The sequence below is a fragment of the Diorhabda sublineata genome, chromosome 10 (genome assembly GCF_026230105.1).
Source record: "Diorhabda sublineata isolate icDioSubl1.1 chromosome 10, icDioSubl1.1, whole genome shotgun sequence".
NCBI classification, from domain to species: domain Eukaryota; kingdom Metazoa; phylum Arthropoda; class Insecta; order Coleoptera; family Chrysomelidae; genus Diorhabda; species Diorhabda sublineata.
The window spans coordinates 12,736,364-12,753,262 of NC_079483.1; the positions used below are offsets into that span (position 1 = coordinate 12,736,364).

The 16,899-nt window shown below is 31.1% G+C and overlaps 1 protein-coding gene across 4 annotated transcripts in view; it reads left to right on the forward strand.

Annotated features, from left to right (window-relative positions):
• The first annotated feature begins 9,193 nt into the window (after positions 1-9,193).
• Positions 9,194-16,899, forward strand: part of LOC130449462 (uncharacterized) — a 54,729-nt gene continuing 47,023 nt past the window's right edge. For 2 of the 4 annotated variants that reach the window (XM_056787289.1, XM_056787292.1), the window contains exon 1: positions 9,194-9,313. The gene's annotated coding sequence lies outside the window, so the exon portion shown is untranslated. Of the gene's footprint in view, positions 9,340-16,899 lie in introns of all 4 variants that reach the window. The other 2 variants (XM_056787290.1, XM_056787291.1) reach the window with 2 other exon arrangements.

The following is a 16,899-nucleotide window of genomic DNA, read 5'->3' on the forward strand; positions in this document are numbered from 1 at the left end:
GGAGCTTTCAGTACACCTAATGTATCCCAGCCTTGCAATTCTGTCTCTGACGTAAGACATAACGGCTCCGGTGTCGACTAAGGCATGTGTGGTACCTCCAGGAACGATGACGGGTAAACGGTTGTTAGGTGAAGTAACGGACGGTAATGTATTCCGGGGATAGTTAGGAGAATGTGGAACGTCGGGAGTTTCACAGGGGCGGTTGTTTGGCAGGTTTGCAAAAGAGGATGAGGCATTACGGCTAGGATTCGGTTTTCTGTGGTAGACAGAGTAGCGGTAAGTGATACTTTCAACGATTTCTACACGGTTTTTCTCAAACTTTTCGTTTTCAACGAATTCTATATACTATAAAAACGCCCCCTGCTCGGGCGCCAAATTTCGTCTCTACGTGACGGGTGACGCTAAAAAGGAATCGCTAAAACTAGTTGAACAGATTTTATTTGCCCTCCTGAATTGGTCACCTGATTATTTGCTGCTAGTGTTACTTACAAAGGTTTTGAGGTACGGAATCGTATAAGAAAGCGAAACAATGGTTAAACATAATTACCTTTATTTAAAACTAAAAGAAAAAATATACATGAAAAAAAAACAAAGGTGAAAAAAGCAACGATAATAGAAGCGTAAACGCTTATTACCTATTAACAGCCAAGAGAAGCACAAACGGATACTAAGCGATACGACAAAGCAAAAGCGAGTGAATGCAACAAGCAACACTGAGATGTGAATACTCAGCTCCCTCAATGGCAGTTCCGCGACTCCTACTGGAATGTGAATACTCAGCGCCACCAACAGCAGTTTTCCTAAAGGCCCTATCGCGACCACCACTGAGATGTGAATACTCAGCGCCCTCAGTGGCAGTTACGTTAACCCACGGCGGTTGATAACAGCAATCCCATAAATATGCTAAAAACAAACTCTCCTCGGATTTAAACCTGAGCTCTCGGGTGAGGTCTTTGGTGGTTGTTGCATACACTATTACTGACCTACTTCTGACATTTCATGAGTTATATCGGCTTACCTAGGTGTTTTCCACTTTAGTTCGGACGGACTACGCAGAAACCCTTTTACAGACTTAGTAAAATTTCGGACACTTACTCTTGGTCTTTTCTTCGCTGTAGACTGCGTTGGTGACAGGCTTCTGGTTCTTCGAGAGCTGCCGTTTCTCTTCCAAATATTAAGACTGCTACCGGTCTTCTACCCATCCGTTGGACCTGCGCGGAATCCATTCAGGAAATATTTCCACTTACAATAATATTTCTTGGTTGGCTTCTTGCTTTGATGATGGCGGCGGAACGACTTCGCTTTTCGACTTAATTTCACCGCTTTTATTACTGTAAGCCCTTTCCTTTCTCTATTGGTGCAAAAGATGCTGTCGCATTATAATAATATAATACACTGCTTCTACTGGGAAGTTTATTGCTCTGTTTATTGAATCATAGTCGTGAACTCACCAATAGTAATAATCCAGTTGTTCTTACACGATTGAAGCAAAGCTTAATGTATATTTGTTTAGATATTTTATCAAGATCGAAATTCTTCTGGCGAACAGAAGATACTGTTAACCAAAGCAAGTCCAATGGATAACTGTAAGTTTTGACGCGAATCTATAAAGGTAAGATCGATACTTTTAAGTCAAACCTTATTAGTATCTAGTAATCTGTGATCAAATTTTTTACTGCTCTTAACATTCGACTAAACTGATTGATGACTCCAATTTTTTGAAATGATAAATCTTCATATAATATTTCACCCAAGGACATTTCACAAAATATTGGAGACGCCTATGTCCTGCGTTTAAATCATATAACTGTCCTCTTTTAATTCATTTGAACTTTGAATCCGTATTTTCTTACCATATATATGTTTTGTTCTATGGTTAAGTATCGCAATAAAAGGATATATTACTCGAAAACATCAAAATTGTCATGCGGAGAATTCAGTTGAATTAAGTAGGTCATTGTAAACTAGTCCTAATATGGAAACTCAATTTTTTATTATATTTGTTAACGTCTCATGTTAAACTGAATAAAATTCATTTTAATACTAACAGACAGTTTAGTTCGTAGCCATTGTTTACCAAGTGTGGGATAATAGGAACATGCAGAAGCAAGTACATACTCAGGGAACTTTCCGAAATATTATCCAAAGTTTTCCGAATGGAAAAATGATATAAACGGAATTTGTAATAACATCGACAGATACGAAGTCTGGTGATATAGTCTGATGTTGGATATCGCGTTTTTTTTCTGTTGACTGATCGCTTATTAAGCGGGGTTCACACTATGCCATGGTAGGCCGGGCGAGTTGACCCGGGTGGGCTAAGCCGGGCTGGTACGTTCGGACCGGCACGACGTCCACACCGAAAACGAAGCCGACCGGGTTATTTCTACCTACATTTCAACACCAAGACTGGTGACTTCGTTGAAAAGTACTTTTTAGAAGTTTTTTTAAAGTGTCCTTAAAGTGTTAGTGTTTTCAAAATGATTACCGACTATGACGTTGCTATGTTAGCCATGGCTGTGGTGATACTCGCTTTAAATCAGCCCCCAAAAAGACGTCAAAGAAGATTTTGGATTCGCCCGAGCTTTAGGAGAGGACGGCAGCTGTACAGGGCTAGCGAATTAATGAAAGATTTAATTTTGGATGAAGAAGACCTCGTCATTCCATTCCATCATTTAAAATGAACAATAAAAATCCTATGATAAGGCTATCAAAAATATTCTTGAGCAATTTTTTATTTTATATTTGTAAATTCATATTTTCAAATTTCCATGTCGTTGTGTTTTTGTTCTTTATCTAAACCTTGAATTTAATCAAAATTTCTCAAATATACCATGATTATGATTGGACAATCCAATATTATAACAACTCAATGATTTTAATTGAAAAATATTTGAACACACGTATACACACACATAATACAAAAAATTATTTATGTGCCGAAATCCCTCAAGCATGTGTTCCAGGTGATTTTATAATCAGAAAAGTGAATAATGGATTGACTTATTAGCTGGAAATAAGTTCAAACAAAAATGTTCTCATTCTTTTCGATAATGTTGATTATACTGTAAATATTTGATAGGTAATCTAAAAATATACTCCTCATACATGGAGCTTTCTTCAACTAACTTCGTACAAAGTATAGTTTTGTTTCAATATATATTTCACATTTTCCTGTACAATACGCAAACACCGTATATGTATAATTTTTTTGTAACTCTGATGAATTTCACAATCCATTTTAAATATGTGAACATGTTGGTGTTACATTGTAAATAGTTAAAAATCCGTAAATTTGTTTGTATACTTTAAGATTTGGCACCACAGTAAGTTAGGTCGGCGTAGGTACCCATATACGTGCCAATTCCTCCAAGGCGATTAAATGTTGGCGTAGGCGAAGAACTGGGTACAATAGTTGAGAATAACCGAAACAGGTATATCGCAAGGTCGTTTTATTCGAAGTCATATGCTGAGTTATATGTATGGACATTTTAGTGAGACTCAAAATACGTAATAGCTTCAACTTATTTTTAATTTAATAATTTTCCTTAAGTAAAACTGTTTGACTGAATAGAGTGATGATTTCAATAAAATGAAGATATCATTAGTAGTGCACAAATTAATTAAAAATCGTAAATTACTAAGCAATATTAAGAAATAAAAATGGTTTCAGTTCATTACTGAATCGGTCGTTGATTGATTAAAGTTTAATATACACCAACAAGTTGAAATGCAATTAATTGGTTTTTATTAATGTTATAGATATAGCAAACTAAGGCAACGTATTATACAAAATAAAGACTATTTGATGAAAAATATTGGATGCATATGTAGACAATTAGTCCGGACAGAAGGAAGAAACCAATAAACCATATAAATGCAAGACCGATAACGAGGGATATCATACAGTAACAGAAATAGTGAATTGAACATTCAATACAATAATTGGAAACCCACCGACAATAAACATTATGTCATTGAGGTGTGATGAAAGTATAGTTAATACATAATTCATTATTGTTAACGGTGGCATGAAACCAAAACTTCAGGTCACATTTAATCTCTGAATAAATAATCACAAGCAATTCTAGGTTGTTGCTAGGATTGTCCCAGAAGTACCTGGTCCAACAAGAAAAAACAGAAAAATTCTGAAAAAAAAATTTATTTATTATTAACATTATATCTTTTTAGCTCCATAAACTTTTCCCAGAGATGTTTAATGAGTTCGATACCCTTTTTATAATAAGAATCGTCGCGCTACTGAAAATAGCCATTCACTGCCAACATCACCTTCCCATTGATGGAAAATCTTTGACAATAGAGTTATTTTTTCAAACTGGAAACAAAAAATAATTTGAAGGGGCTAAATCTGGCGAATAGGGTGCTTGAGGTAACAATTCAAACTTCAATTCGTTAATTTTGGCCATTATAATAACGGATGTGTGAGCTGGTGCACAGACTTGATGAAACAACACTTTCTTCTCAACCAAATGCAGCCGTTTTTGCTTTATTTCTTCACTCAAAAATTGCCGTTGATAGTTTTTCCTATTTCAAGATAATCAACGAAAATTATCCCATGCGCATTCCTAACGCCATGTCCTTTTATTTCGGGTGTGCAGTGATGGACCCAAGTTTCATCCATTCGCAAAAACTCAGCTCTATTTTTTTGAAATAATACCAAACACTTGATGGAAACATCTTTATCGCTGTTTTTGTTCAGTTGTCAGCAAACATGGCACACATTTTGCGCACAGCTTTCTTATGTCCAATTTTTCAGTTAATATACGATGTACCGCACTTTTTCAAATACCCACTAGGTCTTTTCTTCAACATTTCGTCGTCACCTCATTTGGTTGACCACTGCGATGCTGGTCTTCACAGGTCGTACGGTCGCGTTTAATCACTGCTTCTTAGTACTTTACTACTGATAACCAAGGAGCAGTCTAACCCAGAGTAGAATCCAGTTCAGCTTTTATATCAGTTGGGCTAAGTTCATTCAGATAAAAGTATGGTATTACATAACGATAACCAATTTTTTCCTTAGAAACGTTCACGTCGATGGCTGCCAAACAAATATTAAACAACGTGTGTCTTCAAAATTAAGCTGTATACATTATGTACATATAAGAATATGTACAAAAGTATGACAATGATAAAAATTACTTACAACGATTAGTTTAGAATTGCGGTTTTTCCAATTTCGTTAATTCTTTTACAAAATTTCAAATTGACGCTTGATATAAACATCAAGGTTATTGATTATGCTTGTAACAGAAATCGTTGTTAATTTTCATTGGTTAGATTATGAGTGACATTAAATTTCAATATGCGAGGTCGTTAAGAGAGTCCTTATGGTTTGAGCTGAATATTTTGGTTCGGTTATAGTGACATTAAATGTTATAGGCTAGGTCGTAAAGAGTGAAGTTGAATTTTATAGATAAGATTAATTGGTTGTCGATGGCGTTGAGCTTCTTTTATAGAAATTGTTTTTTCAAAATGTAAAAAATAGGAATAGATTACATATATCATATATACAATATATGTTGTTTCTAAAAATAGACGTTTTTTTTGTTTTTCTCAGTTGTCAAAACTTCGGCAGATTCATAATTCATATTATATCCTTCATAATATACATGTGTTGCTAATGAATACCTATCAGGGTATAATTTACTATCACTTTTGTGAGAGGTTATCCGAATGGTGAAAATTCATGGCATTCAAAAATTAAAATTCGTTTGACATGTGATAGAAATATTGATTAATTGAAATAATTGATTAAGATTTGTGGTGGCTTTAAATTGTGCTAATTCTTGTAAAAACTTGAAATTCATGGGATTCAAAGTTCAATTATCAGAATGACGTATGACAGAAATATTGATTAATTGAAATATCATACTTCATCGTATTGTTTCCGTTTCATATCCATTATCTGTACACTGTTATTTTATATTTTAAAGTTCAAGTTTTCTTATTTTCTGCCACTATTATCAAATCATCTGTATTATTACCTCCGATATTTCGATGTCTTCTATTTTTTAGTGTCTGATTTTATACTGTTTTATTTGTCTTTTTGTTTTTCTCACATTATGGTAAATAATAATAGGCTCAGTGTAAATTCCTGCTGTTTTGAATATATTTGATATGTCTAGCCCAGCTTTGATAAAATTTTTCGTCTTTTAAATAAGGTTCGATTGTTGCTAAATTCATTAGTTTCTTTTTTATTCCTCTGCTTCACTCCTATTGTTTTTAAATATATTCCATACTCCCTGTCTAAATCTTAAATAATGTTTCGTCTATTTCTACAGTTTGTCCTCTATTTCTCTGTATCCTACGATTTTCCAAGTGTCATTTCTTTTACTCTGTCTACTACTTTTTCAATATCTGTAACACACTGGTGCATCTCTCCATCTTCTTAAAATGTCGTTCTAGTATACTTGACCTGATAAAAAAATTTTTCTCAACATTTTCTGTACTAGACGCACTTGAAATTTTTCTTTCCATTTTCTGTTAGATCGACGGCCAATATAACTAAGTTTGTAAGCCATCCGGTGAGATTTGCATGCTTATTACTTTGATTTTCAGAAATACAGAACTAAATTATCTCTTCTTTGGAAGCATTTGCAGCTATCTACTTTTGGCCTCACTGGAAAGCTGAAAAACTATATTTCAAGTGGATGTATTTTCCGATTATAATCTTTCACCACAGAATGTTAGCGGAACTATTCCAAATACTCTTTAATAATAATTGGTAATAGGTTCTTTTGATATGCCGATAGTCTCTTCAATCTCTCTAAATTGTTGAACTTTTCCGATGATTGAATTATTTGGTTTTTAAACATAATTTTAAATGAAATATTGAAACACTGAGAAATCTGTTTTAATTTAAAAGTTATCTCAACTTATAAATTGTTTCACAAAACTCAAAAATTCAATATTTTATAAATTATTATCATAGATAAAATAATATGAGAAGACTCCATGAAAATCTTGTCCATCGGTAACAACTTTATTGTGAAAAATGAAACAAAGAAAAGAGTTCCACGTTTACATTCTAAAGATACCCAAAGTCTTTTAGGGTGGTAAATGGGGTCCCCCTAACAATTGAGAATATTGTCATCATAATCTTCTTTGTTTAGATGTTAAGAAATAAAATGAAACTTCTTTGAAAAATTTGCTATGTCATAGAGGCTCAAGGATTCACTAAATAATGTTCCTTATAGTTCTTACTGACACAATCATATTTATAATACTCAGTTGAAACGTCTTCTGTACTCAGTATATGAACATTAATCTTTTTAACAGTAATTTCAGAATTCTCCATTTTATTGCACCATTCATACGACGAGAAACGCTACCTTCTAATCCTTTTCAAAAAAAAACAAGCATAATTATCCACATAAACTAGATTCACTATTAGATTGCTATTGTAGTGTAGCCTATTGGCTGATAATTATCTACTCGATTCAAACCTCATTCATCTAATTTAAAGTAATTAATTTGCTGATAACCCTAATAGATGATACCGCAAATACCAAACAATATTTTGAATGATTATATAATGTTATCATATGTATTTACTTTGTCCTGTCTCAATGTTAATAATTTAATGAACAATAAACTTATCTAATTTACAGCTGTATTTTTATAGGGGTAATAAAAGATATATAGCATACCACTGATAGATATTGCATATAACTAGTCAATAATTATTATCGTTGTAGCTACACAAAACTTCATTTGATTTATATTGCATTGAAAATTACGATCCTTTTCAAATTTTCCACCATATCAATACTCATGTTTTCTAAATGGCTGATGCTTTTATGTCAAAATTTATTATGCAATAATTTGGTGAGAAAAGGCATACAAAAATAAATTTTCGTTTATCTTTCATGTAAATTTGAATTAAATCCAATTAGGCTTTAGTATCCAAAAACTTGGAGCAAACAAAGAAGTAACAAAAGCAGAAATATTATCGTCTTGATCTTAAGTTTCTTTTGACAAAAAGTAGTTTCAAATAAAAAAAATTGACGATTCCACTTATTTCGCTGTTGACATTGACAATTTACATAATTACATTATTAATCAATAGATCATCTACAAGATGAATATAAAAATAAAAATCTGCTTCAACCACATAAATAATTTTTCTTGGTTGTTACATTTGAAAAAGCAGCCAGCAGTTAAATTATTCGTAGTTGCATTGAAATTTATAAATAATAACTAGAATTTTACTGAAATATTTTAGGTCTTTTTTACCGTTGATAGCTTCTTCGTTCCTATTTATATGAACCATTTCTAAAAATTGTCTTTTACTTGTATTTAATACCGTTTCAAGAATTTTTAAAATCTATAATCGAATATACGTTTTATTTATATTTCATGGTGTGTTAAGGCAGTTTTAGTTTTTTATGGTATTGATGACCTTTTAATCTATTTTCTTGATACTGAGATGTCTGTTCTAATTAAACAGCGTTACAGTCATTACAAAGCATTTAATACATAATATTACTTCTTTTCTTTTTAGGTGTTTTAGAATTTAGTTTAACGAAATATCTGGATAATCTATTCCACTAAACTAAAATCTATAACACCCAATAACGAAAAAATTAATATATATCAAGTGGCATGTAATGATTGTTCTGCTGTTTACATAGGAGAGACATCTCAGTATTTAGAAAATAGACTAAAAGGTCATCAGTACGATAGACAAAAAAAGCTGCATCAAGAACCATGAAATATGAAAAAACATACATTCAATTTCAAAATTCTGGAAATGGAATCACATACAAGAAGGGGAGCTTTTTAGAAATTATTTACACACATATGGTCTAGCAAACTGTTAATGACAAAAAAACTAAACAATTCAAGTGAAATTTATAGTTTGTCATTTTTTTAGAAACTATTTCTGTCACACACAAATAATAAGGTCTAATCGGTAAAGTAGTAGAAGATATTGAAAAAAAAAACACTTCAGTACAATTTACACTAGTACTAACTACCATAGCAGCTCCACCACTGAAATAATTTTATTAAAAAAGTAATACTTGCTATTTTCAATTGATGAAATTGATAGAAATTTGAAAACATTATTCTTCTTCGACGGATTATAAGAAAATGAAAAGATTTTTTAAAAACTCGACTTGGCAACATTGCGCGAGGCGGAGAAACATGGTTTGATTCTCCGTAAGCTGATCTGAGAATAGAATAGAACTCTAGAAATCGTCTGCGGCCGTGTACACATGATTATTCGTAATTGAGAATTTTAGTGCGAGAAGCGGTTTTTTTTGTTTGTGATATTGGAATATTTAAGGTAATGTTAAAACAAGAATTGATAAGGTAAACATTTTTGTTTTTTCTATAAAGTTATATCAATGTAACATAATACATCTGGTACTGTGTTTTACTATCACACCTGCAACATTTTTCATTTCCAAACATGGTATATTGAGTGTTATTGAGTAGGTATTTATGAATTATATACTTTGACAATTTTAATAAATAAATGTATGAACTAAACAATATATAATATTCTATATTATACCTATTAAAAAATTATTATTATGGGAGTATTGAAAAATAGTATTCTAGATTATGCATAATTTTTTCAACTATATGTTTAACATATACTTATACATATATCTGAACAGTAGATATATTTACATAATTATGATAACTATTTAATTAAGTAGTAACAAAGCTCTCATGTTAATTATTATGGTTCAAATTATGTTGTCCGAAGTTCCCACTTACAGGACAGTACTTACTAGAGTACATATATATGTATATATTATTGAGAAAAATTAATTTTTCTTATCAATGCAAAGTTCTATTTTGATTCTATTCTTATTTTGATATTCATGATAAAGGTGATCGATCTATTGATCAATATAAATACGCAAGTTGTCAGTGTAAATATCATATTTTGATAAAAACTTAAAATTAGTGGAAACGTCAATATTTATCTTTCTTTTAAAAAATTATTAAAAAAACTAATTTTGAAACGAAAGAGACTCAGCATCAAGACCATTTAGAAACATAAACATATCAAAAGGTCTAAGAAATAATAAATTCGACTATTATTTAAAGTTATCTCTAGCCATACAGGTTGTCCCAACGGTAGTTCAACAAATCGAACATAATTTTTCACATGGGGTACCTTATATTTGATTAATTTTTTAAATTCTACATGGGAACTTCGTTATTAAGATATTCCATTATTTATTAAATGAAGAGTTAGCGTAGTAATTGAATCCCAATGAATCAATTTAATTAGTAACTTTGCACTATCAATCGTGATATTTGTTTGTGTATGTTGCATGAAAAAAATTCTCTTCGCAGAACAAATGACAAAATCATAAGCGGATACCATGTAAACATCCTTCTGGCGTTGAAGGTATGTGCGCAAAAATATCCTTAACCAAATCATCCGGTGTCCGGCAATATTTTATATTTTCTGGATACTATTGTTTACACGAAGCAGAAGGTAACGATAGAAGTTACTGCCGATGAGGACAATGCATTCTTGTTGTAAAGATCAGTAACTGAGAACACAAGTACCAGAACATTGACAGATATACAATTATAAATCCATCTAGCGTTTGTAGGATTCTTAGAAAGCATAAATACCATCCACATAATATCCAACTGCATAGGTTTTTGCTTTTACCAATATTTATAATTTGTGTTAATCACAGACAAATCTGCTTTCCACAATTATAGTTTGAGGACTAGTAATAACTTTCATTATTATGACACTAAAAATAAGTACTTCTCCTTACTGTGCACCATCAGAATGAATGGATGGACCATGAATGTGTGATTGTGGAGAATCACGTAATAGATCCCTATTTTCTGAAAAGTAATTTGATAAATCGAGTTGGGGATTTCTATATTCCTTAAAATTTCAGAGCAAAAATGTGGCTGCAGTTAAATAGATCCTAGATCTCACTTTGATAGATTTCTATTAGTGTATTAGTATTAAAAATATCGTTTATAGTACTCCAACGACTAATCCCGATGATATGAAAATTTTAATTATGACCCCGCTTACTGTATTACAAAAACTGGTGCTCAATTGGTGTGTCATAATTTATTTTTTGTTATTTATTCAATTGTTTTAAAATTTATTCATTTGATTTACTATTTTGTTTGCTATCTCACAGAAGTTAATTATCTTGATTAATTAGTAATATAAGTATACCTTATGTCCAGAACTGGCATAAGGCACCTTGATGAAGTACTACTCATAAGAAAAATACTTTATTTTGAGTAAAATGTCTATAAGTTCATAACGATTGGAGGTAGTATAAAGGAACTTTTATGATGATCCACATCTGAGAGTGCTATTAAATATGTTGAAAATATGCAGACGTTGAGCAATTATTGAAGGAATTCGTAACCTCTCAATGAATTTGAACTTTTCGATATGTAAGCCTCACTTCTCGATTTTGAGCGTATTATTTTTCAGGTAACGAATATTACGATATATACAAACTTTTGAAAATGTCGCAGAACAAACAAGGTATATATTGTTTAATTAATCTGATTTTCACCATGGTTTTTTTGAATTTGAATTAATACCTGTTATATATTGAAAACTATGAAATTTGTGAATATGTACATGTACTCACAAGAGTCACAAGTTCACAATTGAAGTTTTATTGAACGCACGTTGGCACCTGCTGTACCAATATTTTTTACATTATCAATCTATCGAATTTTATTCTAAATTTTGACTTCGAAATGTAATGTTATTATTATGGAAAATACAATTGAACTACTGAATTTTATAATCGCAACGGATCATAATTTTGAAATCTCTATTATCTGAGTCACGGACAAATTAGCTATAATTAAATTTGAAACACACACATAGTGCGTGCTTCAGTAATAAATATCTCAGTTACAGAAGGCTATTAAATTCAAATTATTCATTTGGATTTTTGTTCAATTTTCCATAATCTCATGATTAGCAGAACCGATAAACATAATCATTTTTAATAAATTTCTTAATAGATCAGACAATATACAGTTTTAAAAGATGGGATAACTGAAAAAATTGACAAAACAGCTTCTCATATTACATAGAAAATAGAAATTCTGGAAGTTATAGACAACAAAAACCTTGACAATCGACCAGGCGTCTACCAAAGTGGCAGTTTTGGATCTCTTGGACATGGATAATACCAAGTCTATGGGTAAACTAGCTCAGGCTTCTTGTGTACCATGAAGTAGTGTTAATCGAATTCTAACGTCCCATGAATTTCATCCTTATTAAAGAACCTTGGCGACTTATCAGGCTTGAGGTAGTCGAGATGGAAAGTTATTTAGTCATCTGGTGTACTGTAGAGTTGTGTTAATCGAATTTCAAAGTCTCATCAAAGTTATCCGTATGAAATACGATTAGTACAAAAATAAAACGACATGAATTCTTCGAAACTTTTATATATCTAATGAAGGGACCTGCCAATCTACTATAGAATTAATATTTTTCAGATGAATATAAATAGAGAAATTCAGCACGTGAAAGTTATACCCAAAATCATTAGAAATCAAATGTTTGAGCTGGTGATTCATGGGAACACATTATTGGTCGTTCTTTTTCTGATACTCCTGTTCACGAAAAGTTCTGCCACCTTGAAAAATTATATTGATCCCATGAATGTCCCAAAAATTAAAAGACAAAAAGGACCTTTTAGAGTTCAAACTATTTTTTCGGAATGTTTTCGAACCGATCCATTAATTTCTAAATAAGCACTTTCCTGTTAAACGAAATGGAAGGAATCTCTGAAATATCCAAGCTGGTCGACCGGTTTAAATCCCTCAATTTTTTTTCTGGGATCATTTGAAACGGGTATTGGTAGCATAACTTGAATCTCAAGAAAATTTGTGTTAAAATATCGTTTGAGATTTCAGATTTTCTCAGAAAAACCTGTAAAATATATGTAAATAGATATTGATATTCAATGGGAACCAACGGATATCATTTTGAACTACATATATCAAAATTTGAATTCTTTCTCTATACTTGTAATTTGTAAAATCCAAAATTGGAAACAAAGTCATTTCCATAATTCCATTGATAAATCATGTAACAAAAAGACTATTATAGATTCAAAAATCTTCTAACTAATCACCTACAGCCTGTTATGATATAAACAATTAAGGGGGTGACAATATAGGATAAAAGGGTAACTTTATATATATTATAAATATATTATAGTAAAAGTTTCTTGGAATAAGAGTCGACGTGTTTCAATAGAAAGTTTTCAACGTATTTCAATAGAACGTTTTCACCTTCACAGTGGTAATATAAATAAAGAATTTTTTTGTAATATATCTAAATATATCACGGATATATTGGAACCAATAAGATATATTCCGCAAGCTTCTCATTATGTGTTTCACTTGCTCCGCTGATGTCATCGGGTGACAAATCTTGGGAGTTGTTTTATTGTGGGTTGATAATGAAACTTGTTGCTTTGTTTATTTCATCTGCCTAATTTATTTATGCATTTTAATTTGAATATTTTACAATAATACATTGTAAAATAATGGCTTATTGAATTGTGATTAATTCAAACTATTTTGAAAACCTATAAAAACCATATTAAGCCTATTGGGCTACTTTGAAAGTATAACAGTCAAAATTGTAAGTAAATCCGTGGTTCATCAACAAAATGCTACTAGAAATTTCTCTTATCTTTTTTACTCGCATTAACTATTGAACCCTTCTGCCAGTCTTAAGCTCAAGTTGCTGGTTACACTGTGTCATAATGGGATGCTGAAGGGAATGAACATCTTGTAAATCATGCATTAAACTTATTTTATCAGGATTAAATTCATAATGAGAGAAACACTAGATAAGGATATGAAAGATCGTTGTCTGATAGGAATGTCGATTCTTCTTAGTCCAATACCTTCACTTCAAAAGCTACATTGCGCACTGGACGTTGTTTTCTGAGGGTTCAAACTCCAATCTTCAATCTTACGATTCGTATTAAACCGTAACGATTTCTATTCTCCATTCAGTAACATAAAATATTTACGTACACATGAACAATAATCTATTTGATCAATAATTTACTGACAATTCTCTAATCAAAGTTAACACTTAACACTAAAGATTCATTGAAGATTCATCATCTTTTTGCATTTAAATTCGTACTCTGACAAAACGTCATATTTTCACAAAAATAATGTATTTTTAATTCATCGGCAGGTATAGGTATAGTTCTTCTAATATCAATTGTAGATTATAAAAACCTTTACCGACGACAATTTTGTTTGATCTGCCATAGGCGTAGATACGTCATTTTATAAATTTATTATTTTTATAAATACTTAGGTAGTCTTTTATCTGAACCAAATAATATTGTCGCCATCGAACGATCCTTGAGGATTCGGTTATTGCCTTCCGTTTATTCATTTTTTTTTGTTTAAAACCACATGCTGACAAAACTATGTTTCTAAACTGGTACAATTGTATTCTGAATAATCTGCTACATTTTGCTGTATTACTTCTAATGTTGTAGCCCTTTTCTCCTTATATAAACTATGAATTGTCCTACGTAAAAAATCTTGAGTAGCTTTATCAACTGATTTCAGTTTTTCTTTACATGTTTTTCGATTCTGTGAATGATCTACAGCAACGCCTTTCGTAACTATTCGATAAATGGAAAATTTATTTACTCTAGCTTATTCAGCAATTCTTAGTATGATTGAATTATCAGATTGCTGAATATTTTCCTTTTTTAACCAATCGAATAAATTCAAATTAACTTGCCGTGTTTGTATATCTGAATCTTTAATTCAGACCTGTCTTTATTCTCACTACACTGCGCAATTTCATGGTCTTCATTCGCCCATGGTGTAAAAAACGCCATATTTCTATTTATTTGAAGAAATTTATGAATTAAATGAATTTTACCTAGCGACCCTAATGTCTACCAGGAATATTTCGAAGAAATTGTGTAAATACAGCTTCGGCCAATAAAAATGTCTTTATGTTTCCGATTCGAAGTTTTGATTGGTAAACAGTGGGGATGAGAGTCCACGTGGACTGACGGTTTGTTAGATGTTTCTTAATTTGGTATGAGTGCCGTGCGTATTTATGAAATATTGATTGGTCCTCGCTTAACTGTCTTCTACAATTGATATTGGAACAACACCATGTATATAGTAGTGTACTTAGTTCAGGATGTTTTGCTTATAACTTACTCTATGAAATACGTTGGTGATGAGTAATTTTAGAAAAGATGTTTTGGTTAGAATTTCTTATGAAAGATTCTTAGAGATTCGTGAGAGGGAAAGCCTACTACCCGAAAACCCACCCTTTAGATCCGTCAGTGCTTCAAATCAATTTCATTTGAAACTATTCCAACATTATTAACATGAAAATAAATACTTAACAAATATTACTCCACTATTTTTGTGAAAAACTATATTTGATTATTAGTATTTTTTAATATTATATTAATTGAGGCATTTAACGAATATTTTTTGGTCAATATTATTTTAATCTATTTATTATTGTACGTCCCATCTTTAGTTTAAAATCCTCAATGAAACTGTATTCATGTATACAATCTAAAATGTGCAGAAGGTTCACTCAGCCATATGTCAAACATTTTTCTATTCATAGTAACGATTCTGAATGGATATAATTCTTTATTAATAAAACCATGTCACGAACAGACACAGCCTGTACGTTTTAACGCCTACTAGTTCTTTCTCACTTATATGTAGATAATTTTCTTCCAAAACATTCGAAATAGCGAAACACCCACTGAATATTGATTCTGAGAAACCTCTAACAATGCGTGGTTCGAGTATATTTATTATTACTTATGTGTTCATAAAGTACCGTAACTTGCTAATATTTCGATTTTTGTTAGATTTAGAAAAAATATTGAATACAAGTTATTACAAATATTTACAAATATTTACATTTACAAATATAACTCGAGAGCGCATAATTCTATGTTCTTTATTGCAGAGATGCAATCGTTGGAAACTAAAAGTAGAAAAAATAATAGTTTATGTTAAAAAACTAGTGGGTTTTTCTGACATTAATTGTGTTCAAAACTCATGAATTATTTCTCATTGTCTTTGACGAAATGTGTTTAATAAAAATTTAGTTTAGTTCACCGATAAGGAAATAATAACGATTCTTATGAAGAGGTTACATTGATTGCAAAAGAACTTATGATAAATTAACAATATTGTACTTATGAAACTTGTGTAGTGAATTCAATTATAAATCGCTGGCTGCCCAAATACCGTAACTAATGTTTAAAAATGATTGAGTGGTTTTATAGGAAATCCTTGTACATCCATTTATAAAATCAACATGTTAGTGTAGAATCCATCTGTAACATTATAAAAAGTAATAAGTTTCAATCTTATGAAGTAATACAAATACAAGAATAATCTAAAGATGTTCAAGTACGCAGGAAGAAAGTATGAGAAACCGTAATGCAAAATGTGGGTGCAGATATATTTTACAAGTGAAATAAGCATTCATAATCAAGATATGTTTATGTTTGATTTTTTAATTATTCGCTACAATTATAGACTTTAGCTTTAGAATAATACCAATCTTAGATGTATGCGCGAACATCGAACAAAAATGCAATTGAATTTTAATGTTTGGGAACAGTTATTGGATCATTCTTTTTTGAATATCAAAGGGCACAAAGCTAGTAGACTCTTCCAATTTATTATCTATTATAAAAAATATGTACAAGGCAGAACTTGATAATCCACGTTTATTAATAATAATAACAAATCAGTGATCACATAATGCCATATCATTACGAGTATAATAGACTTGGATATTTGTAGAATACATAAAATTATGAATAGTCTCGACAATTGTATTTGTAACTACAAACA